This window comes from Crinia signifera, chromosome 2, assembly GCF_055691185.1.
Source record: "Crinia signifera chromosome 2, ASM5569118v1, whole genome shotgun sequence".
Taxonomy (NCBI): domain Eukaryota; kingdom Metazoa; phylum Chordata; class Amphibia; order Anura; family Myobatrachidae; genus Crinia; species Crinia signifera.
The window spans coordinates 21,631,020-21,644,902 of record NC_139218.1 but is presented as its reverse complement, the minus strand read 5'-3'; positions in this window follow the sequence as shown (position 1 = coordinate 21,644,902).

Here is a 13,883-nt window from a genome sequence, read left to right as displayed (position 1 = left end):
CCACAACAGCCCCGTTCCTGGCCATAAAACGCCCAATCGCCCTGTTAACTTTAATCCGTGCCTTATTGAGCTTGTCAGCCGACCTCGCATCCCTCCAATAATGGCGTGGCACGATGTCTGACCAGACCGTGATTAATTCCGGAAACATTGCCCATAACCGTAGGAGATCAAACTTGATATCCCGTATCAACTCCCTAAATGGTCTGCCCCCAAGGTCATTCCCGCCCACATGCAAAACTAATATGTCGGGAACCCTATCGAGCCGAACAAAACGGTGAAATTCCTGCAGCACTCCACTCCATACCATACCGCGTTTTCCCAGCCAGCGAACCACTGCCTCCTCTCTATCCAAACCCAGCTGGCGGCCGTTCGGTCTGACATCCGCCCGCAAAGCTCCCCAAAAGACATATGAATGTCCTAAAATCCAAATCAGGCACGGAGGCTGCCCTAAAACAGAAAAAACACGGTCAACCTCAACAATCCCCTAAACGAACATAAGACCGAAAGCGAGACGATTCCCACCGCCCAATACGCTTAATCAACTCATCCCCAAATCCCATTCTAGCAGCCTCAGTTGCGGCCCCAATGCGGAAAGAGTGACCCGCGTATTCCTCCCCCTTGAGGCCCAACGTCCGCAGGACTGCTCTAAACACACTTGTGAACTGAAACCGTGATAAAAAGGATCCATTCGCATGCATCAGCAAAGGCTCCCTTTCCCTGCCCACTCTGACCTCCTTAAATATCCTCAGCCATGCCACCGGGCAAATATCCGAGCCTGGTACAGAGAAGAGAACTACCTTCTTCCCCCTCCCTAACTGATCCGTCTTAGACCTCCTCACCACTAGCTCCACCCTATCCGAGTATAAATCCACATCCTCTCCTAACAAACCTCCCGGCCTGGACACGCTTGGACTCACGAGCTCCCCAATCCGCAGTGCCCCGAAGAAGGCAAGCGAAAAAGCTACCCCAAACAACCTTTCCTCAAAATCGGAGCTACAGACCTCCCCTAACTTCATGCCCATATTCTGTAACAACTGGAAAGACACCGGCCTTCTCTGATCCTGTACGACATGACCTCTCCTCCAACCTTTCAAAGCCTGCGCAATCAGGAAATTCTTAGTGACGTCAGGCCTGCCGCCTGCACGAAGCCCAAAAGCCAAGCCCGCCATGCAGCGCGTGATTTTTGCCACTGACCAACCAATCTCCTTACAATGGCCTATATATAGCAAGACAGCCAACTCGTCATCATCCTCCTTCAGACCTACTACCTCACGCCATTCTAACCAGCTCCGCCATTCCTGATTGTAAGCCGACCATGTATTCGGGGCCAAGGATTCCCTGATGAGCTGATCGACTACCCGTCCAGCAGAGCCCAGAGCCGACTCGGGAACCCGATCCCCTCCCTGTCCGCCTCTGGTGCCAACTCCCGAAAACGCTCCCACTGTGAACGAGATAAAGCATCCGCAATGCCGTTAGAGACACCGGGAACGTGCCTAGCCACAACCCACAAATTCAAAGCCAGACATTCCAATACTAACTGCTGCAAAACAGTGACCACTGACAGTGAAGATGCCGACAATTGGTTAATAGCCATGACAACCCCCAAATTATCGCAGTGAAAACAAATCTTCCTATTACGGAATAGCTCCCCCCAAACAACTACTGCTATCAAGATAGGAAACAACTCCAACAATGCCAAGTTTTTAACCATGCCTCTCTGCACCCAAGACTCCGGCCACCGGCCTACACACCAATGTCCCTGGCAATATGCCCCGAACCCACCACTCCCGGCCGCGTCTGTGAAAAGGTCTAGCTCAGTAGCGACACATGTGTCTGACATCCACAAAGCTCTGCCGTTAAAAGCTTCCAAAAAGGTTGCCCACACCCGCAAGTCCCCCTTCAACTCACTACCTAATCTGACAAAATGATGAGGAAGAACCACCCCTGCTGTCGCAGCTGCCAGCCTCCTGCTGAAAATGCGGCCCATAGGCATAATGCAACACGCAAAATTCAGTTTGCCCAGCAAGGATTGCAATTCCCGCAATCTAATCTTCTTCAACAGCAATGCCCTCCCTACCTCGGCCTTCAAACCCAGCAATTTCTCCTCGGGCAAGCGGCACTCCATATTCTCGGTATCAATGACAATACCCAAAAAACTAATCACAGTCGCAGGGCCCTCTGTCTTACCTGGAGCAAGCGGGACCCCAAAGTCTGCCGACACCCTTTCAACAGTCCTCAACAATAAGTCACATACTCCGGTCCCCCCAGGACCAATACATAAAAAGTCATCTAGGTAATGAATAACTGAACTACACCCAGAGACATCCTTAACCACCCACTCCAAAAAAGAACTAAAGGCCTCAAAATAAGCACATGACAAAGAACAACCCATCGGTAAACATCGATCAACAAAAAATTCTCCGTCCCAACAACAACCCAACAAACGCAAACTGGTTGGGTGAACCGGCAGCAAACGGAATGCCGATTCAATATCAGTCTTTGCCAACCTGGCCCCTTTCCCAAACCGCTTCACCCACTGAACAGCCGCGTCAAACGATGTATAAACCACCGAGCAGATGTCAGGGTCAATGCCATCATTGACCGACGCCCCTTTTGGAAAAGATAAATGGTGTATAAGACGAAACTTGTTCGCCTCCTTTTTTGGCACCACCCCCAATGGAGAGACTATCAAATCTGGCCATGGTGCCGACCCAAAAGGTCCAGCCATACGACCCAGCTGCACCTCCTTACGCAGTTTATCCTGCACCACCTCTGGGTGCTCCCTTGCAGACTTCAAATTCCTCCCCAAGCCCCCTGAAACCTGCACGTCGGAAGGTATCTTAAAACCTTCCCTAAACCCCTCCTCCAACAACACGGCTGTCTGCTGGTCAGGATACCTACGCAGATAGCCCAGCATCCTTTCCAGCCGAACCGGTGTCTCCCCCTTTTGAATTACCGTCCCGTGACTTCCCTCTGAAGCATTTATTTGCCCCATGGGTCCCTCCACACGAGGAACATTCATGTTTAAATTTGCATTTTGCCCCAAAACGACATGACCCGTCATTAAAGGCAAAGCAGAGTCCCTTCTGCATGGCCGTCCCATTTGTGGCCTCCCTCGGCCCCCCCCCCCTCCCCACGAAAGGGCTGCCCACTTTTTGTGGGAGCCGTCACCTTTAACCATAAAGCAATATCCTTATGGTCCCAACGTATGTTAGGGCGAACAGCCTTCCTCTGCCTAAACTGCTCATCGTACCTGAGCCAAGCCAAGCCCCCATACACACGGTATGCCTCTCCTATCGCATCCATGTAACAAAACAAGCCTGAACAATTGTCAGGTGCCTTCTCCCCAATCACACTAGCTAAAATAGCAAACGCTTGCAGCCAGTTCGTGAATGACCGCGGTATAAGCCGATACCGCCGCCGTTCCTCCTCCTCCTTCTTCTCCTCCTTACGGGGCCTATCCAGATTAAAACGCTCTAAAGGGAGCAATGAAAATATATCAACGTATTCCCCTTTCCAAATCTTCTCCCTCACCTCCTGCTTCAGGTGGGCCCCCAATGGCCCCTCAAAGCATACGTACACCTCCCCTTTTGCAGTGTCACTGAGCCTCCCACACTCCTACTGCGTCCCAACACTGCCCCCTTCTGTCCCTGCACTACTGCTACTTTGCTCACCGCCGGATACCGGCACCCCGCTGTTCACCGGCACCCCACTGCTAACCGGCACCCCACTGCTAACCGGCACACTATTACTGACTGGCACACTAATGCTAGCTGGTGTGCCCGCATTCTGCGGCACCCATGCTGCCGCTGGGGACGGCCCCGCCCCCTGCCGCAAACCTACCAACCATTCTGCAAAACCACTCAATAATTCAGTAAAACCTCTACTCATTTCCCCTTGGAGGGCTAACCCTCCCCCCCCCTGACTCTGCGCTAAAGCATTAACAGACATAGAGACAGACTCACCAGGCTGCCTGGGGGCTGTGAACCCAGCAGCCGCAGGTCCAGTGTCCTGACGAACTCCAGCCAATGAGGAAGGACCAGGTATTTCTCCATCATCTGCTGACGCTGCCATCACTCTTCTCCTGTCATCCCGACCCTCAGGCACAGCACCAGCCGGCGTGACCTCGTTGGAGGCGGAGCCAGCCGTGCGCCTCTCGCTCCGTGTACCAGGCCTGCGGTCCTCAGCCTGTACTTCTGCCCCCCTGGCACGACTCACCCCGCGCTGGGCAGCAGCATGCCCCGCATGCCCCACCGCACCAGGTCCAGTACCACGCAACGCCGGATCTTCTTGCACGTGGGGGGGATCCCCCCCGCGCGGAGGGTTCCGCCTGCTGGTTGGATTCCTCCCAGACCTGGTCCTGCGGGCGGAAGGTGCCCGGCCCGCAGCCTGGCCTGGAGGGTCCCTAACGGGGCTCCGTGAACGGCGCTGAACCCTGGGGGACACAGATGGGCTAAAGTGCTCCGGAGGCCTGGACCTCCGAGGCCGTGCACCCGCTGGAGCAGCCTCCTGCGTTGCTGCTCCCAGTCCCCCCAGCAGACCTGACATCTGCTGCTGCAGCCACTCAGCCCCTCTGGTGCCAGCTGCCTCCCTGAGGGCAGAAAGCGCAGCGGATACCTCTGCATCAGCGTTGCCTGGGGAAGCCATGGGAGATGTCACGCTGCTTAGCTGTTGAGAAAATCTCCCAGTGACCCTTATTTCCTGCCTGAACCCTGCTTATAAACCCCTCCAACACCCCGTTAAGCCCCTCCCCCTATGACCCTCTCCTTAAGCACTCCTCCTATGACTAACTGCTAGTCAGCTCCCTACAAACCCTGTCAGGGGAGCCTACCCCCAGGCTTTGCCTCCAGTCCGGCTCCTACATCTGCAGTATGGCAGCTCTGCAATCCAGTGACTCTATTAGTACCCAAACCACCTCTGGTTCGATACATTGTGGGATGATCTGCTGGTGTACCAGTGATAAGTCTGCAAACAACGTCTTAAGGTGCGTACACACAGGGGCGATTTTGTGTAATATCGCGGGAAATATGGTCACTAAGCGACCATATTGCCCGCGATGGGAGTGTGGACCGGCGATATATCGCCGGGTGCGCGATCCCGTTTCTACCCCTGTGGTGATCGCTGGTCGCAGGAACATGCTCCTACGACCAGCTGATTACCACTGCCGGGCTCTCCCGGCAGTTTCCTTTTCATCAGCGACCATCTCTGGTCGCTGATGAAAAGGAGACACTGAGCAATATATTGCTCAGCCATATATTGCTCAGCAATATATGGCAGCAATATATCTCCCCCGTGTGTACGGGGCTTTACACAGATATATTGCACCGGGAAACGGTCATCTGTCAGAAGAGACTTAGGTCGACTGTCATAAGGTCGACCAAGGAAGGTCGACTGGCCCCAAGGTCGACAGGGTTAAAGGTCGACATGGGTCAAGGTCGACAAGACTTAAGGTCGACATGGGCCAATGTCGACATGGTATTAGGTCGACATGAGTTTTTCACTGTTTTTTGAGCCGAAATGTGCCGACAGGCGGTATTTCATGCCCTACCATCCACTAGGGCGTGGTGGGAGAATAAAATAGTGTACCCGAAGCATTGCGAGCGACACGAGGGGCTGCGGTTCAACTCCAACTGTGTCCATGTTGACTGTGTCGACATTCGGGTAAAAAATTTGTGAAAAACTCATGTCGACCTAATGACTGTCGACCTAGAACCATGTCGACCTTGGCCCATGTCGACCTTGACCCATGTCGACCTTGGGGCCAGTCGACCTTCCGGGGTCGACTTAATGACTGTAGACCTAAGTCTGTTCTGACAGATGTACCGATTCCATTGCACCGGCCCTGCTGCACTGCCAACAGGCGGTATATCTGCAGATGTATAGATGCATCGTTCTGTAGAGGATGCTGGTGACTGACATCACAACTAAATGACATCACAACTTTGTCAGCCGTGAGTATCGCATTTCATTCATGCAGTCCCAGGCTTGTACAACTCCAAGGTCTGGTTACATAGAAACATAGAATGTGACGGCAGATAAGAACCACTTTGCCCATTTTTATACCTTTTAGTAACAACAACTGTATTTGTTCCTTAGTTCTTTGTGAAGACATTCATATGTCTATTCCATGCATGATTAAATTGCTCTATGTCTTAATTCCCCCATACACTAGGGCAATGGTTCCCAACCCTGGTCCTCAAGTACCCCCAACAGTGCACATTTTCCAGGTCACCCAGCAGGTGCACTCATTATTCAGACACATTTTAAAAGATCCGCAGGTGGAGCTAATTATTTCACCTGTGATTCTGTGTGGAGACCTGCAAAACGTGCACTGTTGGGGGTACTTGAGGACCAGGGTTGGGAACCACTGCACTAGGGCGACTTCTCTGAGTGTAGAAGTCAGAAGCAGTCCCCACTTGAGCTGCCCATGACCGTCCGGTGTGGCAGAATCGCATGCAGTCTTTTCACATACGTTATATCGCGTGCGATCTCAGCAAAGCCTACGCAGCTCGTGTGTGATCCAGCAGATCACTTCTGCAGCTGGTGTGACTTCCAGGCTTCGGTGTGATTCGCACAGTACATGTTATTCAGACTTTTTATATGCGAGTGATCACCACAATTGCAAAAAAAAGTGCCCAAATTGCATGCAAATGACCTGCTGTCAAATGCACATTGTTAGAGCCTGAGAGGAGAGAAACGCGATGGTACAGAGCGGCGCTGCCTTCTGAGGAGGTGATCGTGGCAGTTAAGTATTCATTATAGCACCAGTTTGGGTTTGTGGGGGGGGGGGGTGGAGGGTGTTTGTGCCTGCAAAGTCTGTCTATGGTGGGTGATTGTGATTTCTGGGGAGGGATAAGATGGTCTCTTTTCTGTCTGTCTATGGGGGGGGGGGGGGTATTATGGTATCTTTTCAGTCTGTCTATTAAGGGGGTGCTTTTTGTCTAAGGGGGGAATGGTGGTGGTTTCTGTGCATGTGTCTTTCTAGTACCCCTTTCACTCCGTACCATGGACCCTGGTTATTGCCGGGTTGGTGATATATGGACCCGGGTCAAGGTACGGTGTGAAAGAACCAAAGCTTATAACCGTGTCGACCAACCCGGCAATTCGACCTGGGTTATAAGAAGGGTTAAAACCAGGTTGCCCCTTGCGTAATGGGTGTAAAAGCGCCAGACCTGGGATCGCGATGTGAAAGTTGTATATAGTTGTGTGTAAGAATCACACAGAGCCCCAGTTCCATTGTATCATTAATGATGCAATGGGAAAAAAAATTCCATTGGTCTATAACCAATTATTTGGATCCCCCCTTTTAAAAATCCTGTGTTTGCCACTGATTACTATGTATAAAGGATGAACCCGTGTAAGGGGCAGTAAAGGGTTAATGTGTAAGGAAGAAACTCCTAGGAAAGGATAACAAGTCTCTGGCGCAATACTTGAATAAAGATGAATTTTTACAACTCTTCAAAATTCATCTTTATTCAAGTATTGCGCCAGAGACTTGGAAATTCCCATTGCTTGTGTATTTGGTAAATTGGTGGGTTATTGGGCATACCTCCCAACTTTTGATCCGAGGAATTAGGGACACTCGCGCGGCGAAGCCGCGCGAGCGCCCGAAAAGGGGGCGGTGCGTATGCAAATGAGGGCGCGGCTTATGCTAATTAGCCGCGACCTCATTTTCATACGAGAATAGACGCTGTGCGCATGCGCACAGCGTCTATTCTACTAGATTGGGGGGTCTCCCAACTGCCACCCCCCCGCAGCGGGACAATGCCTGCCGCGGGTGGGACAGAGGGACAGGACCCGAAAATCGGGACTGTCCCTCTTAAATCGTGACAGTTGGGAGGTATGTATTGGGTGATAACCAGGGAAAAGTACAGACCTCCCGGCAGCAGTGCGCCAGTTCAGGTCATATCTTAAATCTTTGTTTACAGTAGGAAAGGATAACGATTGGAAGAAAGAAGTGGAGTTAGTGACGCAGAACTTAGGGTTACCACCTAGTCCCTTTAATTCCGGACACATGTTAATTACACAGGTTCTGTGGCAGTTTAAAATCAGGTGAAGTGGAGTCTTGAAGTCAGCCAGCCACAGAACCTGTGTAATTAATATGTGTCCGGAATTAAAGGGACTAGGTGGTAACCCTAGCAGAACTAAGGGCCTTATTTTGGTTCATTCTTTCTGACAAAATCCTTCTTAGATGGGCAAAACCATGTGCACTGCAGGTGGGGCAGATGTAACATGTGCAGAGAGAATTAGATTTGGGTGGGGTTTTTCTTCAAAGTGAGATCTATATTGCAGTGTAAAAATAAAGCAGTCAGTATTTACCCTGCACAGAAACAAAATTACTCACCCAAATCTAATTCTCTCTGCACATGTTACATCTGCCCCCCCTGCAGTGCACATGGTTTTGTCCATCTAAGAAGGATTTTGTCAGAAAAAATGAACCAAAATAAGGCCCTAAAGGTGGATGGTGGCCATCTGCTGCATCTAACGGCTGTCACCTTATATAACACCACCACACACTCTGTATATAGAGGTGGATGGTGGCCATCTGCTGCATCTAACGGCTGTCACCTTATATAACACCACCACACGCTCTGTATATAGAGGTGGATGGTGGCCATCTGCTGCATCTAACTGCTGTCACCTTATATAACGCCACCACACTCTCTGTATATAGAGGTGGATGGTGGCCATCTGCTGCATCTAACAGTTGTCACCATATATAACACCACCACACGCTCTGTATATAGAGGTGGATGGTGGCCATCTGCTACATCTAACGGCTGTCACCTTATATAACACCACCACATGCTCTGTATATAGAGGTGGATGGTGGCCATCTGCTGCATCTAACGGCTGTCACCTTATATAACACCCACACACGCTCTGTATATAGAGGTGGATGGTGGCCATCTGCTGCATCTAACAGCTGTCACCTTATATAACACCCCCACACGCTCTGTATATAGAGGTGGATGGTGGCCATCTGCTGCCTCTAACGGCTGTCACCTTAAATAACGCCACCACACGCTCTGTATATAGAGGTGGATGGTGGCCATCTGCTGCATCTAACAGTTGTCACCATATATAACACCACCACACGCTCTGTATATAGAGGTGGATGGTGGCCATCTGCTGCATCTAACGGCTGTCACCTTATATAACACCACCACATGCTCTGTATATAGAGGTGGATGGTGGCCATCTGCTGCATCTAACGGCTGTCACCTTATATAACACCCACACACGCTCTGTATATAGAGGTGGATGGTGGCCATCTGCTGCATCTAACGGCTGTCACCTTATATAACACCACCACACGCTCTGTATATAGAGGTGGATGGTGACCATCTGCTGCATCTAACGGCTGTCACCTTATATAACGCCACCACACGCTCTGTATATAGAGGTGGATGGTGGCCATCTGCTGCATCTAACGGCTGTCACCTTATATAACGCCACCACACGCTCTGTATATAGAGATGGACGGTGGCCATCTGCTGCATCTAACGGCTGTCACCTTATATAACACCACCACATGCTCTGTATATAGAGGTGGATGGTGGCCATCTGCTGCATCTAACGGCTGTCACCTTATATAACGCCACAACACGCTCTGTATATAGAGGTGGATGGTGGCCATCTGCTGCATCTAACGGCTGTCACCTTATATATCGCCACCACACGCTCTGTATATAGAGGTGGATGGTGGCCATCTGCTGCATCTAACGGCTGTCACCTTATATAACGCCACCACACGCTCTGTATATAGAGATGGACGGTGGCCATCTGCTGCATCTAACGGCTGTCACCTTATATAACACCACCACATGCTCTGTATATAGAGGTGGATGGTGGCCATCTGCTGTATCTAACGGCTGTCACCTTATATAACGCCACCACACGCTCTGTATATAGAGGTGGATGGTGGCCATCTGCTGCATCTAACGGCTGTCACCTTATATAACGCCACCACACGCTCTGTATATAGAGGTGGATGGTGGCCATCTGCTGCATCTAACGGCTGTCACCTTATATAACGCCACCACACGCTCTGTATATAGAGGTGGATGGTGGCCATCTGCTGCATCTAACGGCTGTCACCTTATATAACACCCCCACACGCTCTGTATATAGAGGTGGATGGTGGCCATCTCCTGCATCTAACGGCTGTCACCTTATATAACGCCACCACACGCTCTGTATATAGAGGTGGATGGTGGCCATCTCCTGCATCTAACGGCTGTCACCTTATATAACACCACCACACGCTCTGTATATCGAGGTGGACGGTGGCCATCTGCTGCATCTAACGGCTGTCACCTTATATAACACCACCACATGCTCTGTATATAGAGGTGGATGGTGGCCATTTGCTGCATCTAACGGCTGTCACCTTATATAACGCCACAACACGCTCTGTATATAGAGGTGGATGGTGGCCATCTGCTGCATCTAACGGCTGTCACCTTATATATCGCCACCACACGCTCTGTATATAGAGGTGGATGGTGGCCATCTGCTGCATCTAACGGCTGTCACCTTATATAACGCCACCACACGCTCTGTATATAGAGATGGACGGTGGCCATCTGCTGCATCTAACGGCTGTCACCTTATATAACACCACCACATGCTCTGTATATAGAGGTGGATGGTGGCCATCTGCTGCATCTAACGGCTGTCACCTTATATAACGCCACCACACGCTCTGTATATAGAGGTGGATGGTGGCCATCTGCTGCATCTAACGGCTGTCACCTTATATAACGCCACCACATGCTCTGTATATAGAGGTGGATGGTGGCCATCTGCTGCATCTAACGGCTGTCACCTTATATAACGCCACCACACGCTCTGTATATAGAGGTGGATGGTGGCCATCTGCTGCATCTAACGGCTGTCACCTTATATAACGCCACCACACGCTCTGTATATAGAGGTGGATGGTGGCCATCTGCTGCATCTAACAGCTGTCACCTCATATAACGCCACCACACGCTCTGTATATAGAGGTGGATGGTGGCCATCTGCGGCATCTAACGGCTGCTGTCACCTTATATAACACCACCACACGCTCTGTATATAGAGGTGGATGGTGGCCATTTGCTGCATCTAACGGCTGTCACCTTATATAACGCCACCACACGCTCTGTATATAGAGGTGGATGGTGGCCATCTGCTGCATCTAAGGGCTGTCACCTTATATAACGCCACCACACGCTCTGTATATAGAGGTGGATGGTGGCCATCTGCTGCATCTAACGGCTGTCACCTTATATAACGCCACCACATGCTCTGTATATAGAGGTGGATGGTGGCCATCTGCGGCATCTTACGGCTGTCACCTTATATAACGCCACCACGCGCTCTGTATATAGAGGTGGATGGTGGCCATCTGCTGCATCTAACGGCTGTCACCTTATATAACGCCACCACGCGCTCTGTATATAGAGGTGGATGGTGGCCATCTGCTGCATCTAACGGCTGTCACCTTATATAACACCACCACACTCTCTGTATATAGAGGTGGATGGTGGCCATCTGCTGCATCTAACGGCTGTCACCTTATATAACACCCCCACACGCTCTGTATATAGAGGTGGATGGTGGCCATCTCCTGCATCTAACGGCTGTCACCTTATATAACGCCACCACACGCTCTGTATATAGAGGTGGATGGTGGCCATCTCCTGCATCTAACGGCTGTCACCTTATATAACACCACCACACGCTCTGTATATCGAGGTGGATGGTGGCCATCTGCTGCATCTAACGGCTGTCACCTTATATAACGCCCCCACACGCTCTGTATATAGAGGTGGATGGTGGCCATCTCCTGCATCTAACGGCTGTCACCTTATATAACGCCACCACACGCTCTGTATATAGAGGTGGATGGTGGCCATCTCCTGCATCTAACGGCTGTCACCTTATATAACACCACCACACGCTCTGTATATCGAGGTGGATGGTGGCCATCTGCTGCATCTAACGGCTGTCACCTCATATAACGCCACCACACGCTCTGTATATAGAGGTGGATGGTGGCCATCTGCTGCATCTAATAGCTGTCACCTTATATAACGCCACCACATGCTCTGTATATAGAGGTGGATGGTGGCCATCTGCTGCATCTAACGGCTGCTGTCACCTTATATAACGCCACCACACGCTCTGTATATAGAAGTGGATGGTGGCCATCTGCTGCATCTAACGGCTGTCACCTTATATAATGCCACCACGCGCTCTGTATATAGAGGTGGATGGTGGCCATATGCTGCATCTAACGGCTGTCACCTTATATAACACCACCACGCGCTCTGTATATAGAGGTGGATGGTGGCCATCTGGTGCATCTAACGGCTGTCACCTTATATAACGCCCCCACGCGCTCTGTATATAGAGGTGGATGGTGGCCATATGCTGCATCTAACGGCTGTCACCTTATATAACGCCACCACATGCTCTGTATATAGAGGTGGATGGTGGCCATCTGCTGCATCTAACGGCTGTCACCTTATATAACACCCCCACACGCTCTGTATATAGAGGTGGATGGTGGCCATCTGCGGCATCTAACGGCTGTCACCTTATATAACGCCACCACACTCTCTGTATATAGAGGTGGATGGTGGCCATCTGCTGCATCTAACGGCTGTCACCTTATATAACGCCCCCACACGCTCTGTATATAGAGGTGGATGGTGGCCATCTGCTGCATCTAACGGCTGTCACCTTATATAACGCCACCACGCGCTCTGTATATAGAGGTGGATGGTGGCCATCTGCTGCATCTAACGGCTGTCACCTTATATAACACCACCACATGCTCTGTATATAGAGGTGGATGGTGGCCATCTGCTGCATCTAACGGCTGTCACCTTATATAACACCACCACATGCTCTGTATATAGAGGTGGATGGTGGCCATCTGCTGCATCTAACGGCTGTCACCTTATATAACACCACCACACGCTCTGTATATAGAGGTGGATGGTGGCCATCTGCTGCATCTAACGGCTGTCACCTTATATAACACCACCACACGCTCTGTATATAGAGGTGGATGGTGGCCATATGCTGCATCTAACGTCTGTCACCTTATATAACGCCACCACGCGCTCTGTATATAGAGGTGGATGGTGGCCATCTGCTGCATCTAACGGCTGTCACCTCATATAACACCACCACACGCTCTGTATATAGAGGTGGATGGTGGCCATCTGCTGCATCTAACGGCTGTCACCTTATATAACGCCACCACATGCTCTGTATATAGAGGTGGATGGTGGCCATATGCTGCATCTAACGGCTGTCACCTTATATAACGCCACCACGCGCTCTGTATATAGAGGTGGATGGTGGCCATCTGCTGCATCTAACAGTTGTCACCATATATAACACCACCACACGCTCTGTATATAGAGGTGGATGGTGGCCATCTGCTGCATCTAACGGCTGTCACCTTATATAACACCACCACATGCTCTGTATATAGAGGTGGATGGTGGCCATCTGCTGCATCTAACGGCTGTCACCTTATATAACACCCCCACACGCTCTGTATATAGAGGTGGATGGTGGCCATCTGCTGCATCAAACAGATGTCACCTTATATAACACCCCCACAAGCTCTGTATATAGAGGTGGATGGTGGCCATCTGCTGCCTCTAACGGCTGTCACCTTAAATAACGCCACCACACGCTCTGTATATAGAGATGGATGGTGGCCATTTGCTGCATCTAACGGCTGTCACCTTATATATCGCCACCACACGCTCTGTATATAGAGGTGGATGGTGGCCATCTGCTGCATCTAACGGCTGTCACCTTATATAACGCCACCACGCGCTCTGTATATAGAGGTGGATGGTGGCCATCTG